Source organism: Macrotis lagotis, chromosome 3, assembly GCF_037893015.1.
Source record: "Macrotis lagotis isolate mMagLag1 chromosome 3, bilby.v1.9.chrom.fasta, whole genome shotgun sequence".
NCBI classification, from domain to species: Eukaryota; Metazoa; Chordata; class Mammalia; order Peramelemorphia; family Peramelidae; genus Macrotis; species Macrotis lagotis.
The window spans coordinates 20540758-20558825 of NC_133660.1; the positions used below are offsets into that span (position 1 = coordinate 20540758).

Here is an 18068-nt window from a genome sequence, read left to right on the forward strand (position 1 = left end):
ATTGGAGACTGGATGAGAGTGGTCCCTACTAAACTTAGTTGTTTTCTTTGTGATTGGTGCTGAATGTTATCAAGGTACTGTTGGTAGGCAGCACCAATCCATTCACAGTTGTATTTGATCAAAGATTCAATGACTGCTTACCTTTAAGATAGTGGCAATGTACTAAGGAAAAACATCCAAGAGCCAGTGTTCAACATGCTGCATGATAGCACACTGGGTGATCATTTTCGTGAAAATTTAAAGTAAAGACATTTTACATTGTGAATCAAAAATAAAGATCATTTTAATATATAGATCATAACCCTACCATGATTGATCATTCAAATGGTTGACAAGTAAATTTTGTGAATTAAGTATGCAAATGCCTCAGTTGTTCAGGGCAAGAGGAATTTTTCTCATTCACTTTCAACATAGCTATATGTACTACTCATTCTAGTCAATTCTTTTCTGCATGCTCCCATCCTCCATGGCTATGGATCTCAATATTGGGGTAAAAGTCAGTTCTGTCAGTATCTTTATGATTGATGAAGATGTGAAGTGAAATGAAACCTATGTGAATCTCCAAAGATTTTTATTTATTTATTTAGGTTTTTTTTGCAAGGCAATAGGGTTAAGTGACTTGCCCAAGGCCAACACAGCTAGGTAATTATTAAGTGTCTGGGGTCATGTTTGAATTCAGGTACTCCTGACTCCAGGGCTGGTGCTCTATCCACTGTGCCACCTAGTCACTCCAAGAAAATTCATTTTAAAAATCACTCCTGTAGACTTGTAGTCTTTTTGAATAAGTTTACAATTTTGCTTCCTAAAGTAAGAAATAAAAAAAAATCTTGATATAAGCATGCTGTGTGTAATTTAGGATGAATTGGTTATGTGTGCAGGAGAATGATATTATATGTACAAATGAGAATATCTGTGACAGTGAGATAAGCCAGCAGAAGGATTTGGGTCACATAAGGGCATATGGAGACCTTTTAAAAATGTGTTTACTGTGCAGGTAAAGCGCATTAAGGTCTAAAAACTGTTCATCTCCCTTGTAGTAAAATACCTTTCAAAAAAATCAACACAGCTGCTACTCTCTGTATGCTCCCATAGGAGAACTGATGATTCAAAAGGAAAGTTAATGTTCATTTTGGAAAGCCAATGGCTTTATTTTGCAAGGACAGATGGAAGTTGCTTGAAATCTTGATGGAAAGTTTGCTTTGTTAGATTTTTATACTCGATATAATTATTGCAAAAATAATCTGAGAGATCTGTCCTGATAGGTGCTGTCCTTATCTATGGTGCTGTCCTTATCTATGGTGCTGAAAGGTCTCCAGGGCAGGACTCTTTTTTTTGTTGACGCTGCATTGCCAATGAGATTGCATTAATTGAGTATGAGAGACTATTGGAATAGCTTTGAAATATATGGATGAAATATTTTTTATTGTTACATGAAGAATGATATTGAAGATGATTACTTCCATCTTTTAGCTGTGGTTTGCCTCACAGAAAGGGTCTTCACTTGGGGATTTTTTAACTTAGTGAACTGAGCAGAGAAAGATAGAAACAAATCTCATTGTTTGCAATTCCTTCAGTAAGTGAAAATCTTCATGCCAGAATCAGACTTGTCAGGCAGCTGGCTGGGGATGTCTTTTGGAGTGTGAGGAAAGGAGAATGTACCTTAAATGCCTGAAGGTCTTCTGAGTGTTTCAGCTAAAAAAATTAAAATCCCAGTGAACTGAAGAACAGATAGGCTTAAATGTATCATCTCTGCTTTGAAATATAAGTGACATGTATTTTTCTAGGACTAAGTAAAACTTGCATCATATGGTAATGAAAGGGGCTGCAAGATTAGAGATCTGAGTTCAATTGCTAGCTATGCTACTTGGCCACTTGAATGATCTTGGGAAGTCCCTTTCCTCATCCTCAGGCTTTGATGTTGTCCTTTATGAAATGAGGGTGTTGGTCCAGCTGATGTCAATGATTTCTTCTTAGCATTAAATCCTCTGACTTTTGGCTGAAATTTCTTTTGGTAAGGTTAGCTATTTGGAGAAGTACAAACAATTCCTGCCTTGAATCATCTCATTGTTCTCTCCATTGACCTATTTGGTCTTTTGATTTTGTTTGGAAGAAGGAAAGCTGCATCTCTGTCTCCTGCTGTCCTTGCTTCTGCCTCAGGCTCAGTAAGTCATGAGGAACTGGCAGTGCCTGAATAGAAAGCAGAACCCTTCTGGCATGACTTCCAGTCCTGTTTAAGGATGCTGGCATACCAGTCATTGATCTGTAGTGTTTTAACAGTGCTGGGTATAAGAGCAAATGGTTATCTGTATAAGAACAAATGGTTATTGGCTGTTGATATCTAAAGGTTTCCTTTCCCCAGGCCCCAGAAATCCAAAGACAAGCATTAAAAATTTTGTGCTGAGTCACTAAAAAATCAACTTGGCATATTCTGTGAAGGGCAGCTGATGGCAGAGTATAGTATCCTAGCATCACCCCTTCCTACTGACACTCTGGGCTTGGTATTTCATCCTGCTATCTATTCTGTTGACCCAATTCTTGGGCTCTGGGAAGCCACATCACAACATGATTTACCTGTGACAATGAAAAGAAGGCACAGATTCAAAGGAAAGTTTTGCAACACTAATTTGAGTTATTTAGGTAGAGATATTACTGGTGTCATTTATGTCATATATGACTACTGTCATTTTACAGAAGAGGAAAATGGAGACTCTGAAAAAAATTAACCTTTTTGTTTAAGGTTACATGCACACACACATATGGAGAGAGAGAGAGCCAGGTTTTCTGCTTTCACTTCTATATTTTTTCTTCTTTCTTCCTGCCTCTATAGTCACAGTGATCTCCTTACTGTGACCAATACCAAATTGTCTTTATAAATACTTTCCTTTCACTAAAATACATACTAAGCACTTACTTTTTTTTCTTTCATTTTTTTGCAAGGCAAATGGGGTTAAGTGGCTTGCCACACAGCTAGGTAATTATTAAGTGTCTGAGACCAGATTTGAGCCCAGGTACTCCTGACTCCAGGGCCGGTGCTTTATCCACTGCTCCACCTAGCTACCCTGGAATTTTTTTTAAGTAATCACTTACTTTCTATAAGTCTCAAAAATAAGGATGGTAGTGTCTGATCCTTAGGAATTTCCATTCTATGGGAATTTTATATATATATATATATATGTATATATATATATATATACATATATATATATATATATATACACACACACACACATACACACACACACACACACACACACACACACACACACACACACATATATATTCAATTGAGGAGAGTATTCCAGAAAATTTTCTCTTTAAAACTGACATTTATGTAGTTAGCCAAAATTTGTGAGTCACTGTATATCAATGTGGATTGTATCTGTAGGGTTTGTATTGCAGGAATCATTATCCCCCATTTACAGATGAGATAAAAGGTTTAAAAAAGTTTGTGTGCCCATAGTTATACAACAGATTTATCATTTATTTATTTGTTTGTTTATGGGGTTTTTTTTGCAAGGCAATGGGGTTGAGTGACTTGGCCAATATCACACAGCTGGTTAATTATCAACTGACTGAAGCTGAATTTGAACTCAGGTCCCCCTGACTCCAGAGTCAGTGCTCTTTCCACTGTGCCACCTAACTACCCCAGTAGATATGTACCAAAAGCATTTAGTAGATCTCGATGTCCCCAATTTCAAATCCAACATAGTTATCACTCACTCACACTACCTTCCTACAGGTTTTGACAGCTTTGAATGAAGTTAAAGGAAGAAGTGAAAAAGGAATCTATTCTAGGATTGGGAGAATAGTTAGGAGGCTAATTCACCTAGAACAGAGAATGCACAAACCTAGATAGTATGCAGTGTCTGAAAAAAAGTACACCAGGGTCAAAGGATCCTTTTCTTCCCTGATTTGGGGAATGAAGCAATGAACATACTTTATGGGGATGCTTTTGATTTTGGATTGGATCTGAAGGAAAGATTGATATTTGGCACTTGATGAAATGAATCTTAGGGGTGGCTAGGTGGCACAGTGGATAAAGCACCGGCCCTGGAGTCAGGAGTTCCTGGGTTTAAATCCGGTCTCAGACACTTAATAACTACCTAGCTGTGTGGCCTTGGGCAAGCCACTTAACACTGTTTGCCTTGCAAAAACCTAAAAAAAAGAATCTTAATGTGTGATGTTACATTTTACTTAATAACTACTTGTTTAAGTGTTGTTAAGAGTTTTTTAAAGAAACATCTTAGTATACTGCTAAGTGGTATAGTAGATAGAGCACTGTCTTCAAATCTGTTCTCAGACTAGCTGCATGACCTTGGGCAAGTCACTTCACCCTGCTTGATTCCAGTCAATAACTCTCTCTCCCTATCTCTCTTTCAGATAGACATCTCTCTCTCTCTCTCTCAACATTAAAGCATTCTAAAAAATTTCTCTCGTATCTAAAATCTCCACATTTACTTCAATTCAAACATTATCAGTGACCTTAGCAATGAGCTCTTTGTAAAAGCAAGAGTGAAAACTGCCACTCCATTCTGCCTAGTGGTAATCCAGCTCTGTATGTCTCTGGAGTTCACATGATCTCTGTGCATATTGAAAAATGACATGTATCTATAATGACACTTGAAGGAGCCAAGCCCTCCAGGCACTTCTGTCATCTAAAACCAGTTTCTGCCTATAAGGAAAAGTGTGTGTTGATAGACAGCCATAAGCTCTGGTGTTTCCTAGAGCCTCTCACATTCAAGGGCATGCCAAACATTCCTAATGGAGGCAGAGTTTGATTTTTGAGCTTCAGAGAAGATAAAAGAAAAGTGACAGTATTTTGGCAAGCAATGGTCAAATAAGTTGGATGGTGGCAGTGGGAAGAAGGGTGATTTTGGACTTGGGCACATGTCTGAAACCCCAGATCACTGACTTTAGGCACCACTTCTTGCCTTGCTGCTTTGTAGTTTCCTCAATTGTAAAATGAGTTGTATAATTTCTAAATTTAATTTTAGCCCCAAATTGATAATCTTAATAATAGTATTTATTTTTATTATGCAAATATTATTGTAATATAACAGAAATGTAGAATATGTATGTTATCTCACTTAATCTGCATGAGAACAATGCAAGGAAGGAGCAAATTTTACCCTCATTTTACAGATGAGGCAACTGAGGCTAAGGGAAGTTAAATGATCAGGCTGATATCAGACAACTAGGAAGTGTCTAAAGCAGGATTTGAGATTAGAAGACTGATTTTCTAACCCTTGGTCCAATATTTGTCACAAATTAGTAATATTTTTAGGGCAGCTAGATGGCACAGTGGATGGAGCACTGGCCCTGGAGTCAGAAAAACCTGAGTTCAAATCCAGCCTCTGACACTTAATAATTGCCTACCTGTGGGACCTTGGGCAAGTTACTTAATCCCATTGTGTTAAATAAATAAAAAAGTAATATTTTATTGATATCCTTTTAAATTCGATTCTATGACAGTGATATTAAACTTCTGGCCTCAATGATTTATTTCATGAGAAAGAAATGCATAAGATGGGCAGAGAAAGGAATGGGTAGATTTCCTCTGAGTCAAAGATCTCTTTATCCCTAGATATCTGAAAAAATGAGAACCTTAAAGTACATTTGACAAATTGGGACTTTAGGTGATTTTAAAAATTAAGAACTGAGAAATATTTGTCCACAGAAGGAAAATCTGTATTCCAAGATAGGAAATTAAGGTTAGTTCTGATTAGTTGATTATTGATTTGATTAATTGCCATCAGTTGCTTTTCTCTTAGAGCAGAATTTTGATTGTGAGGATGAGAAGTGACATGGGAATAATAGAATTTCCTAGGGAAAATGATCTTTTTATCTACCATTCTGGAAGCTAGACAAAATATTCCAGGTTTTCTTTTCTCCATGAAGGAGGATAACCTTGTTGAGTAGTGAGACTAGTACAAGATGGGACTTGCAACCGAAACTTGGCAAGAAGGTTGTAGGAATGCAATTGATTATTCTTAGAAACCACTAATAAGAACAGTGAGCATCACTGAATTTTCTTTATCTCATGTCATTTACAAAGACCTTGATCCTTATAATCCCTATAAAAATGATAAGATTATCACCATTTTATAGATAAAGAAACTGAGGCACAGAGAATAAAGTGACTTGCTCAAAGTTTTATAAAAATCAGTTAAGTAGTGGAGGCAGGATGTGATCCTAGGTCTTCCATGGTTTCAGGGACAAAACTCTACCCTCTATGCCAAGTTCCCAATATATCTTTTTTTTGATTTATTTTTTTTTAATTACCTAGCTGTGTGGCCTTGGGCAAGCCACTTAACCCCATTTGCCTTGCAAAACCTAAAAAAAAAGTTACAGGAGTGGTCACACTCATAAAAACTCCAGAAAAGTGTATATAGAAGAAGAGGGGGTTTAAAGATATCAGATGCTACAGAGCAGGCAAAAAGAATGAAGCCTGAGAACATAGACCAATTAAGAGAAAGCAGTAGTTAAGGTATGCAAAATCTTCCCGAGGCCTGAGAAGTGCATTAGCGAAGAGTAGGCAGCTTTTTTCTAGAAGTTTATGTCCCTAGGTTTTGAATACTATGCTTGGGAACAGTGAATAGTTAATATTGTAGTGCCATTGTGAGGGAGTACAGAAACACTGGATGGAAAAGAAAAGTTGACCCTCTTCTTAAAGAAAGGTTCAGCGATGTCAAGTCACTTGTTCAGGATCACACAGACTACATAGTTGACCTGCTCAGGTCTTCTAATTCACAATCACCATTTTTTCATTATTTGCTCTTGATACCTTGTGCTCAATATTTTTCTCAGTGCTGTAAAGACATTTATTGAAGGTAAATATATAGAAGACCTCAAACTGCAAGAGAGTGATAATATAATATTAGAAGATGTAACTGATTTCCTAAAAGAATTAAGATAATAATGGAATTTGATAAGAATTTAAGGTTTTATATGTAAAGTAAGTGATGTGCCAAAGGTCCCAAAGTTACCAAATAGCAGAACTGGGACATGCTGGTTCGACTCTATTTGGTTATAGAACAGGGGTACAACCACAAGTGGTTACAGATCAAGTCTGGGATGAAAGTCACACAATTCCTGTGAGTTTGGTAGCAGCTGACCCCAGGAGCACACATATATTTAATTATAGTTCCTGAAGCTGGTGGGACTGAAGGAAGCATGGGTCTTAAAGAGCTAAGTTAAAATCTTTCCTTTGACTAAGTGTGGAACTTTGGGCAAGTCACTTCACCTCTGTCTGCCTCAGTTTATTCATCTATAAAATAGAGATAATGTTAACACCTACTTCCTAGGATTGTCAAGAGGATCAAATTAGATATTGGTTAGAGGAACATTTTGCAAACTTTAAAAGCATTTTATAAAAATCAGCATTAAGCATTAATTACCATGCTAATATTTTACAAAGGAAGAAATGAGGTCTTGAGAAGTCAAATATCTTACCAGTGTCCTTTTAAGAATTTCCCAGATGAGACCCTCTCTCCTGAGTTGCCATGAGGTTTCCTGTGCCTGAAATGCCTTTTTCCCTTGGATCTAGCTCTCAAAATCTGTCTCTGCAAAGCTCAGTCCTGGGGCCACCATCTTTAGAAAACCTTTTCTGATCACCCTATTGATACTCTTTTGCTCTTGCTAAATGTTTTTTTTTTATTATATCTCTTTCCCAATGAGCACTTATTTTCATTGCATCACTAGTGCCCAGCTCATACTTGGTGCACTTACCTAACTGAAGTCAATAGTCAGAGCTTCTGTCACCCACTTGTCCTATTGTAGAGCTAGGGATGAATGGTAACCAAGATGAAAAACAGATGTTTGATGTTTTTCTGCCTCTGATTGTCTAAAGCCTCCAAAGGGCTTTTGCCTCTATGTGGCCCTGACTCACCCTAGAGTCTTGGTATTCTTCTATCACTAGTCAAAACAAAGCATTATCAGAAGAAAACATTTTGACAACTGGCTCCTCCACTGTCTATAGATGGGTTGAGGGAAAGGGTATGGATCTCAGATACTGAAACATTCATTTTCAAGACATACAACTAGCAACATTTCCTGATGGCCATAGCTAATCCTATTTTCCCTGCTAGAAATGGTGTCAGTCACAAATAGCATGTGATTTCATATTGTTGCCTCATATCCTTTTGACTCTGGGAAGCCCATCTGGCACCCAGTATTGGGTATCTTACCACTCCCAAGCCTTGGTGGGGCCTTGTAGGTAAGGCCAAGAGTAAGTAAGCTCTGGAAGAGACTTCCATTGCAGATTTGAAATTAAAAAACCCAATTGGGCAGAAAACCAATGAGCATTGCAGTTTTGGCTTGATTTCGGGACCTATTCAATTCTTCGCAGTCAAAGCTTTTTAATTTGCTGGAAATGTGCAGAATTTCCAAGTGCTAGGAAGACACTATCCTTCATTTAGCTTTGGATGAGAAATTTAAAAAAAATAAGAAATTGCTTTACTGCGCTTGTTGGCCCTGCTTGTTCTCTTTGTGATCCTCAGTTAGGCAACAAATCTATTTTATGCAATTTTTTATTCAAACACTCCCATAATCTTATTTCTTCAGTATGGGGACCTGGACAGGTGAATATATGTGAACTCCCACTATTAAGAGACATCCTATCTGTCTAACTTAGCAGATCAGAGAATCATCTATTTTAATCTTTGTATTTGATAGCTGTCAGTGATTAAGGAAAGAGAGAATGTGACCCACAGGAAGTAAAGAATAGTCAGGATTCAAAACAGTTCCTAAGGTCATATTTCTGACATAGCACCCTGCAAGTTAAATCCTAAGGGGTCTATAGTGGAAGGCACTTGTCCAAAGTCACCCAGTCAGTATCTGATTTTGGAACTGAACCCAGAGTCCAATGTTAGCCATCTCTCCAATATGTCACATTGCCTCTGCATCGCCGACAAAGAATGAAACCCCCCCAAACCAAAACTTAACAAACTTTGGTTTTCATCACAAGAGGTGACAGTATGGAGTTGTCTTAGTTTCTACATGGCCAGAGTGAGGTCACATAGCATGAATTGAAGGTTCTTGAGAACCTATCCATCATTCTCCTGGTATCTCAAGCACCTAGTTCATTGAGTGGCATTGTCATAGAGACTTGAAATGTTTGGTGGATTTTTTTAAATTGAATTTAGGATATTACAGATTGAATTTCAGTGTGGGAAAATAGGAAGAGAGTGAAAATATTGTCTTTTAAATCAGCTTTGGGAAACACACAGCTGAATTTCATATGATCTTAGTATCCTATCTAATTCTGGAAAGGGGAATTGGTAGTCATCAAGTCAGTCCATCCCCAAATACATAAGTTGCTCATTTGTTTAAGAATTTATTATTATTTTCCTTTTTTAAAAATTTATTTAAGGCAATGGGGTTGTGACTTGTCCAAGGTCATACAGCTAGGCAATTATTAAGTGTCTGAGGCCAGAATTGAACTCAGGTCCTCCTGATTCCAGGGCCAGTGCTCGCCACTTAGCTGCCCCAAAAATTGTTTATTAAATTTGAAGAGTATTGCTTTGACTCAGTGGCTCAGCTAATTCTTGGGTGCCTCTCATCAAACAGTTTCATTTTAATTTAAAAGGTTATGAGGTGGGGCACAGCTAGGTGGCACAGTAGATAGAATACCGGCTCTCCCATCAGGAGGACCTGAGTTCAAATCCAGACTCAGGCACTTAATGATTACCTAGCTGTGTGACTTTGGGCAAGTCACTTAATCCCACTGTCTTAAGTAAATAAAAATTTTAAGAAATAAAAGGTTATGGGGAGAAGAAGGGGCAATTGGTAAGCCTATCAATATGGTTTCTACTCCAACTGTAAGGGATGGAGTTGAAGAGACAGTGTTTTTCATTTTGCATCAGTCATTTCAGTCATTCTGACTCCTTAAGACTCATTTAGGGATGTTCTTGGCAAAGAACCTGGAGTGGTTGGTCATTTCCTTCTTCTACTCATTTTACAGAAGAAGAAATGATGCAAACAGGGTTGTGACTTTCTTTTTTTTTTAAGGTTTTTTTTTTGCTAGGTAATGGGGGTTAAGTGGCTTGTCCAAGGCCACACAGCTAGGTAATCATTAAGTGTCTGAGGCCTGATTTGAACTCAGGTACTCCTGACTCCAGAGCCAGTGCTCTATCTACTGTGCTACCTAGCTGTTCCTAAGTGACTTTCTCTGGGTCACACACAACTACACAACTAGTAAATGTCTGAGATTGAAGGAGTGTTCCTAACTCCAGGTCCTGTTCTATCTATTGTGTGACAGAACTTTCTTTTTTTCTTTCCTTCCCTCCTTCTTCCTTCCTTCCTTCCTTCCTTCCTTCCTTCCTTCCTTCCTTCCTTCCTTCCTTCCTTCCTTCCTTCCTTCCTTCCTTCCTTCCTTCCTTCCTTCCTTCCTTCCTTCCTTCCTTCCTTCCTTCCTCCCTCCTCCCCCCTCCTCTCTCTCTGATTCTTTTTTTTCTCCCCCCCTTCCTTTTCTCCCTTTCTTCCTTCCTTCCTCCCCTCTTTTTTTTGTTACTGATCAAAACCCTGGCCACATGCTAAGGTCTGACCCCCTGGCGTTTTCTGACTGTAACAAACCAGGAACATAAGAGTCACCAGGGTGTGGCTGGACTACAATCTGCGTCAATGAACAGAATGCCATCACTGAGAGAAGCATAGAATCTGGAAGTATCAAAATGATTTTTGTTCATCCTCATAATAATCCCAACAAACTTAAACAAACAAATGTGTATGCTTGGGAACATCATCCCATATCTGACCAACAACCCAAACTATCTACATTTTAATAAAAGCGAAAAAACAAATAAATCCAGTCACAATAACAATCCATTGGCTCTGGATTCTTTCTAGTCTCCTGGCTATCTGTTGCTGGACATGGAGTGTTTTGTTGTTTTTTAAAAACTTCAACTTCTGGGAGATAGAATTGAATACTTGAATAGACTTTGACCAGGAAAGCTTGGAAAAATTTGATCTTCTCCTTGACATGGAAATGGGAGTTCACAAAACATTTAAACTACTTCAAGAAAACCACAGAAGCCAGTCTCTGAACAGGGTAGTTCACAGTGTTATTGCAAACCTTTTTTTCTTATCATTTTTTTAAAAAATCAGTTTGTTATGGACAAGAATTTGACTCCTAGGTTCATCTCTAATTCTTTTTTTCAGGTTTTGCATAAGGGTTTTGGTTGGGATGATTAGTACATTATTAGTTCTGTTTATAGAACAGGGGTGATCAACTTGATCCACAGACTTCCCAGGGATTCATGAATTTGAATATGGGAAAAAGCATTTATTTCAAGAGAATGAGTTTCCTTTATAAACTTTGTAGTGAGCATATTTTAAATAGGCTCCATTGGTGTGCCAAAGGCACGCACAATCACACACACGGAACCAGAAAAGAAAGGTTGAGTATCCCTGCTTTAAAGGTGATTATGTGGATTTGGTATCAGAAGACATGGCCTTGAAGCTTGACGCTGCCACTTTTGTGACCTTAGACAAGTCACTTCACGTCTCTGCTTCAGTTAGCTTTTCTGTAAAATATTGTCTCTAGACTAGTTGACTTCTAAGGTTCCTTCTGGTTTTAAATATATAATTCTATGATAAGAATCACACCAATTTGGTTCAAATTTGAGGAATAATAATAATAATAATAATAATAATTCAGGGCCCTGTGGGAAATCTTTTTAACTCCCACATGTTCATATTTTATGACAGAATCCTAAAAGATATCCAAAGTATTTAATATTTGCCTTTCCTTTCAGGGGGAGGGGAAGGTGGGGGCAGGGCTGAGGTGGGAGAGAGAATGGGCTGTGACTGTTTGAAAGCCACTGTATCACAAGTGATGTGTAAACACACTTTCCCTAGGAGGCTAAATTGCCCTACAGGCTTCTCGCTGTCATTGACATGATTTAGTTAAACACAGATGCTTTTAGAGGGTCTTTGTGCTGGATCATAAATATGTAATACCTTTATAAAATGTCTGTGGGTGTATGACTGGATGGCTGGTCAATGTTTGAGAAATACAGCAGGGGAAAAAAGCTCACTCATCAAATTACAGGCTTTACTTCCGGGGATTTGTGTCTGCTTGCCAAGTCTTCCCAGGATCAGGGGGTCAGAAGCAATCCAAGCTTCATTTCCATTTAGTCTAGAAGAATGAAGTTGGTATCCTGATCTGGGAGAGAGAGAGAGAGAGAGAGAGAGAGAGAGAGAGAGAGAGAGAGAGAGAGAGAGAGGAGAGATGGAACAGATAGGATAACTAGATAGATACAATAACTCTAAATAGAAACAAAATTTAATATCCTCTTTATCATTAATGTCTTTGTTTTTATGGCTATTATATTCTTTTAATGACTTACTTAATTTTGTAATCATTTCTTCATGGTGGAGTATTATTGCATTCCATTCATGTATCACAGTTGACTGAGCCATTGTTGAAGCACTAGGTTCCATTTTGCTTCCTGTTCATTATTACCACAAAAAGCTGTAATGGCTATTTTCCTCTTTACGGGACCTTCCTTTCATTCTTTGAACTTCTTGGTTATGTTTCTATCAGGGGCAGACATTTATATTACTTTTTAAGTTTTATATGTTGTTTTTCAAAATAATCCAACCATTTCATGGCTCTGCCAACATTGTGCCTGACTTTCTACAGTCCCTCTGACATTGCTATTCCTATCATTTTTCCATCTGTGCCTGCTTGTTGTTGTTAAGGTGAAACATTAATGTTTTGATCCACATTTCTCTTATTAAGAATAATTTGGAATAAACATTCATATGGTTGTAATAGTTTGTGATTTCTCATTTAAAAACTGTTTGTTCAAATCCTTGACCATAATCCATTGACAAATGGTTTTCAGTCTTCTGTACCAATGAATTCATTGTTCAAAGAGACTTCCACATTTTCCCCCATTATTATTTAGAAATCCAACCAGTTTGTTAGTCATGGAAGGGAATCATTTTTTGATATTTGGCCTAGGAAACAAAATGTCACATAGAGCCTAAGCAAGAGACCTATGAGTCTTCTGCAATAGTGGAGTTTATTTCAAGTGACCTGAGCCTCATCAATTAATAAAGTCACATTGTGCAAATCTGAAGATTTCTCAATATCATGTATAGAAATTCTCCCAAATACCAAATTTCTCAATAATACCAAAAGTCAAAGTTCAAAAAAGCATTCCATGCTTCTAGAACAATTTTTTTTATTTCCTCCTTCTGGGTGCCCAGTTTTCATCCTTAACTCTTCCTTCTTCCCATAGCCTATCAATCAGTTGCTAAAACTTTTTTGATTTCACTTTCATATTTCTTGCACCCATCCCTCTACTACCATCATGTAGTTTTTCTGCCTGAATTATTTCTTTCATCTGTGATTATAAAGGCAGGAGATAGTGTTTCTGTTTTTAAGTGATATACAGTTAAGTTTGTTTATATTTAATTGACAAAGATTGTGTCTAGCCTTGACTTCATGAGATGTGCCCTGTCCTTCATCTATTCCTTAACCACATTTTCAGTCATGGACAGGTCCTGTTTGTTTGAATAATGAATCCCCTGAAGTAGTTCTAGGTATTTGAATCCATACTATTTAAAGTTATAAATTCAAATAATGCTATCACTTCAGTGGAATTCATTTGCACTAAATTAGACCTCATTATGATTTGCAGATTAACAGTGACTAATAAGGGCCTATCCCAGAGGGGGCAGCTCTGGGAAGGTAATCAAGAATATTCAAACTTCAGTCCTTGGAGGTCATCTGACCCAGAGTGCTCTTTTTTTTATGGGGAAGGAAACTAAAATCCAGATAAAGAAAGAATCATACAGTAAGAGTTGTTCCTGTTGCTTCATTTCAGCTGTGTCCATATGGGGTTTTCTTGACAAAGATCCAGCAGTGACTTGTCATTTTCTTCTAGCTCCTTTAACAGATGAGGAAACAGAGGCAAATAGGGATAAGTGACTTGCCCACAGTCCTAACAATTTAGTTGTAGAGCCCAAGCATTGAACCTAGTTGCTTTCTTTTGAAATGCACATCCAGGGGAACAGGGAGGAGATAAATTTTTGAAAATTGTGCAATAATGCCACTTATTATGTGATGATCATCCCTCTGATAGTTCAGAAGGGGAGACTGTAGGGGAGCCCACCAAAGGAAATGCTATTGCTTGATCACTACATGGTAGCCTCAAATTCCACAAAATGGATCTACTATCTCCTTGCAGTGAGTTCTTGACAGGTGCCAAGCTCCCCAGAGCCCATTCTTTATGGGCTTCTTCTTCAATATTTTACCTTGGGGACCTTGTGTTGAATGAGACTATTGAAATTCAAGCTATGTACTATGGGGCAGAGTAGCTTTATATTTCTTTTTGTTTTTTGAACAAAAATTTTGAAATGAAAATGTCTATTGAAACCCGGCTTTGGGATCTTCAAAAGTCTTCAGATGTTAAAGGATGGCATCCTCATTGCAGCTTCAGAATTCTCTTAATTAACCATGACACTACCAAAGACAAATTGCTGTGTCACCCTTCACTCTGGCAAAGACAAGGTAATTGTTATAAATGTGGAGAGACTTTACAGAGTGTTCTCATTATTGGGAATAGGACCAAGAAACCCACAATTCAAGAATACCATCTATGTGCCATTGGACCTGAGGAATTTGTAGAACAGTTCTGTCCTAAACACATACACACACACACACACACACACACACACACACACACACACACACGCACATACCAACCTATTGTTTCCAATTCATTTTCAAAATTAAGAATTTACTTAATAGATAGACATAGTAGTCCATAAAACCTTTTCTTGGAAAGTAGACTAATATCTATCCTATTCTTTTATCTACAAATAGTTATCAAATAGAAGACTATTCTAATGTTTCATTCTTGGTCTCCTTTGGCTACACCAGAGGTATTGTTATGTAACTGTAAGATTCAATGATCCTTCCTTCCTGAAGACTTCCTGGCTTATTTTTTGTTTCCCCCTTCATCAATATTATTGATTTTTTTAAAAAAAAACTAGCCCTTTATTTCTCTACCACCAATCAAAAAAGAATACAAATGGAAGAGTGGCTCATAAACTAAAGATGTGAAATGGTGAGATCTAATACATGCAAGTATAAATGTTTTTAGGAACACACATATGAATATGGAGTAAGCACACATAGGAACATATGAGCAATTAATTGACAAACATGCAAATGCATATACACAGTGTACTGCTATAGAGTACATTCAAAAAAATGCACAATGCATATAAACATACTCATTTATGCATGTATGTATGCATACACTCTTGCCAACCAGAGGGGAGGAGATGAAAATGAATGTGTTATTTTTCAAATGCTTGAGCATAAAAACCAGATGCCCCCTCCCTCATCTCCTTCCCTTCTGAACAGGAAGGGAGGAGATGATTATGGAGTTCAATGCTGGTTCTGTCACTTCTTACTTTGTGATGCTGGACAAGTCACTTCCCTCTTAGGGCTTCAGTATCTTCTTTTGTAAAATGAAGTGATTAGGGGGGCAGCTAGCTAGGTGATGCAGTAGAGTATTGACCATGGAGTCAGAAAGACTTGGGTTCAAATCAGACACTTAATACTTACTGTGTGACCTTGTACAAGTCACAACACTATTGCCTTTCAAAAAACCAAACAAACCCCAAAATGAGGTGATTGGAATGAATGATCTTTTGCCTTTTTCTCAGCTTGGTCTCCAATGCTTATGTTTGTAACCTTAAGTCACATGTACCCCAGTTTCCCTATGTAAAAATAGGGAACTTCCAGATTGAAAATGTAATTTATGATTTCTAAAGTCCCCTCCTGCTCTAGAAACCTGTGAGTCTGACTAGTGACCTTGTCTTCCTTGATAGTACATAGGATAAGAGAAGGATGATGAGGTCCCTAGCCAGATATACCCACTCTGTCTCCTTCTGTTACCCACCTCAGTAGGAAAAAATAACTCCTCAATATCATAAACCCCAAATTGGAGTCATTTACATAGGGATATAGCTCATCTACTGCTCTCACACCCCTTCCAGGATCTTGTGTATAATTGAGACCTCATGAAGAATACAATGTACCAGACAGCATTGATCATCCTGCTAGAGAAGAGTCAAAGACATCCACTCACTCAACAGTGGAAATAGACTCATAGGTGATTCCTTTAATCAAAATGGAAACTGCCCAAATTGAGACATAGCCAAGAAGGCAAAATGACTCAGCTTCTGCCCCTTAATATTCCATTGTGTTTTCTGGGGGAGAAACAGATGGGGCTAGCAAACTCATGTTAAAGTTTCCCTGAGGTTTATTTCAATACTAGTAATTATTATCCTTAATAGAGGAGCTCATATAGTACAGAGGTTTGAATAAGGGGATCTCAAGTCACAGCATTCCATGAATTGAGAATTAGGAAATCAGCAAGAATCCCAGCAAGCTTGAGATAGAAGGGGGTCAGGGCCATGTTCCAGTGCCTGTCATCAGATAGCTATGAAATTCCAGACATTATGCCTCTGCTTAAAATATACAGGGAGGGGAGCTTCTCTTCTTACCCATGAAGGCTCATTCCATGGAACAATTAATTATAATTATAATTATAATTATATTAGGCATTGTTGCTTTTTGTTACATTTTCTTTTCTTTTTGATGTTTGGGTCCCTTCTTTCCCTCTATAGCTAGGGTGAAAGTGAATAGCATGTTAGAAAGACTGTGTTTTCTGAGCTCAGATCCAATCTCAGACTCTTTGTGACCCTGGACAAGTCACTTAATTCTATTTGCCTCAGTTCCTCATCTATAAGCTATTGAAGAAAATAGTGTATTACAGTGTCTTAGCCAAAAAAATTTCAAATGGAGCTTCACAAAGTCAAGTATAACTGAAAAGACTGAACAGCATTTCCCTTCAGTAATGAGTTGACATCTAATTTCTGAAAATATCCACCTATTATTGTCCCTAGTTCTAGCCACTAGACCTCCACTTGAGAAGCCTTCAGTTACTTGCTGTCCCCTCTCAGGTCTCATCCTCCTCATCTTTTCTAGGCTGAAAAACCTTTTCCAATCCATCATTATCTGAGACACAGTTGACAGTCCTCTCCTCATTCTAGCTAACTCTTGAATATATTCCAACTTAGTCCTTCTTTAAGATGCGATCTGATCTGGGTATAGGAGAGTAAGATATACATTGTCCCAGTGTTAAGACCACTAAGACCACTTAGTTTGCTTTTTTCTTTGGATTTGCTAACATTAAGCTTCTTGTCCTTTAGAGGTCCTAAGCCCTGCCCTGTCCTGCCCTTATACTCTCTTCTGTCACAGCCCCCCACATACTATTTTTTTGCTCAAGTGAACAGCTTCATCTAGAATTAAGAATAAATAGAATGCTGACTAGCACTATGTGGCTAAGAATGTTCTAATCATTGTGGGAGATATAAAGATCAAGAGTCTTGTGTAAGATGTAGTACCCACCTTCAAAGCACAGTCTATTTGGATGACAAAACTGATATATGGATAAATCATGTGGATCTTTTTCTGTATCCCCTCACCCTTCACTTGTGTATTCTGCTTCTCTTTCTGAGAAAAAAGACCCTATGAAATAGTGGTTTGAATTTGTTCATCTGGGTCTATGTGGTCTGACCAGACATATTGGGAGCTCTTGGAGCCTGGGTACTCTTTGCTTTCCTCCTTCCCTGGTATCTTACACAGCTCCTGGTAGTAGTAATGTTTGTTGCTTACTTGACTCCTTCCTAGAGTTTGAATCTTTCCTGAAACCCATTGTGATGTGACCTTGGATGGCTTGGTTGACTCAGTGCCCTGTGTGTAGATCTTCACTCATCTATATCCCAGTTGCCCCTGCAGCTTTTGTTCTTGGATTTCCCCTGAATCTTCTGTGGAGCATTTCCAGTCTATTGGGGATTTTCCTGGGGTTCCTTTAATATTTCATGAATAAAAGTCTACACTAAGGCTACCCATCCTCCATTCCTCCCTTTTGTGCATGAATACCCTTTTCTTTTCAGGTCATTCATTTTTTGGTATATGGGACTTGATTATTACAAAATGAGTAACTCCATTCTGTAGAAAATAGTATTTTCTGACAATC

The 18068-nt window shown here is 37.9% G+C and overlaps 1 protein-coding gene across 6 annotated transcripts in view; it reads left to right on the top strand.

The window, feature by feature from the left end:
- The window catches only part of NRG1 (neuregulin 1), an 887736-nt gene that overhangs the window by 736261 nt on the left and 133407 nt on the right, over window positions 1-18068 (top strand). The window lies entirely within an intron of this gene.